This window comes from Aplysia californica, unplaced genomic scaffold, assembly GCF_000002075.1.
Source record: "Aplysia californica isolate F4 #8 unplaced genomic scaffold, AplCal3.0 scaffold00107, whole genome shotgun sequence".
Lineage (NCBI taxonomy): Eukaryota > Metazoa > Mollusca > Gastropoda > Aplysiida > Aplysiidae > Aplysia > Aplysia californica.
Genome location: NW_004797377.1, coordinates 32,786 through 34,625, shown reverse-complemented (window position 1 = coordinate 34,625; position 1,840 = coordinate 32,786).

Below are 1,840 nucleotides of genomic sequence, written 5' to 3'. Positions count from 1 at the left end.
ACCGTGGCTGTGAGTGACCGTGGTTGTGAATGACCGTGGCTGTGAGTGACCGTGTCTGTGAGTGACCGTGTCTGTGAGTGACCGTGGCTGTAGACAGTTGCCAGGTTGTAGTGTTTGTACCTGTCAGCTGGTCAGGCTGCTGGGACTTCCTGAATTCTTGGACGACTTTGCCATAATTTGTACAGCGTCATGTCTAGTTGTAAGGAAAATCTCTGCCATAATCAACGACTTTGCCATAATTTGTACAGCGTCATGTCTAGTTGTAAGGAAAATCTCTGCCATAATCAACGACTTTGCCATAATTTGTACAGCGTCATGTCTAGTTGTAAGGAAAATCTCTGCCCTAATCAACGACTTTGATGCTTTGTTCACATATTGCAGTAATAATAATGATGGAATTCCATTTTCTCTTCTCTGTGCTTTCTACGGCTGTTCATATTTTGTTTGGTTGGGTTGTTGTTGTTTTTTTCAGAATTCTGGGGGGGGGGGGGGTAAAAAAAGGGGGATGGTGAGCGGAGGGAGTGTTTAACATTCTTCTTCTTTTTCAGGTGTCAGGTCTAGAGACACTGACGATCATGGTACTCCATTCCTTCCTGTTGTCTGTCTTCTTGACCAGATCCGTGTTTCTTTTTGTGTTGTTCGTTGCAAAGTTGTTCACGCCATCAGTATATTCTGTTCTGTGTCTTCCTCTGCTCTTCTCTCTCTCTATCATTCCACACAGATCTCTAGATCATTTACTGTTCTGTTTATGTAGACAAAGAATGTCAATTGATTTTCTTCTTATAGTTCTGATGATAGATCTTTCACAACATGTCTCTTCGAGCTCTTCTCTATTTGTTTTCCTCTTTGTATATGAGATTCTGAGTATTCTTAAATATCACATTTTTACTGCCTCCGGTCCTTTCTTCGTGTCCTTATTTAGAGTCCAGCTCTCGCATCCATACAAACGGATTAATCACACGTACGCTTTTAGGACTCTTATTTTTGTGTCCAACATTATGTTTCTGTTTATCGGATAGGGTTAATTTTGCTGAAAGTTTCTTTAGATATTACAATCTTTTAAAAAATACATATGTGTTACTTAAACATATACTTCACATCTGTTTTTCTTTTCTTGTGCTACTGCACGATGTAAGCCCTGATTTATTATTTTGTATTCCCTCACTGTTTTGCCAGATTTGTTACTTTTGTTTAAAAAGATAGGAATGAAAAAACAACAACAACCAACATCCACCTTCACCCCCCCCCCTCGAAAAGAAAAAGCAGCAGAAAAGAATAAATCAATAAAAAAAGAAGAAAGATTTTTAAACAAACAACCCAAAACCCAAAACGCCACGAATACACCAAAAGCGAATCATGAGAATTGACAGAACATTTTTCTTAATTGCATAAAGAACAAATTTTAATATAACAGCACATACAAAATTCCAGTGCGATTAAAATATGATATAGTATCATAGGTGCAACATAATATATATTCTGAATAGGATTTCCCTCGATATATGCTTACAAAACCCCAAGGCAGAACTGTGAGTGAATACCACCTCAAGAGTCTTTAGACCAAACCGACTTTTAGAATCTTACGCCTCGGAAAGAAAAAAAAACTGTCGCACTCATTTGAACCGCGCTTTAGAAATCATGAAACCTGAATGCAAACTATGGCAATTCATATAAATAAAGGTGAATGCTATTTGCAAACAGAAATGACAAAATTGAGAAAGGTGGGGCGATAGTGAGGTGGCGCAAAAAAGGGAAGAAAATTACAACTTCACTTCCGTACTAGAGTCGCAGCTGTTTTGCGTTATTGAAGTTCTGCTCCTGGCTTCTAGAGTTGCAGTTC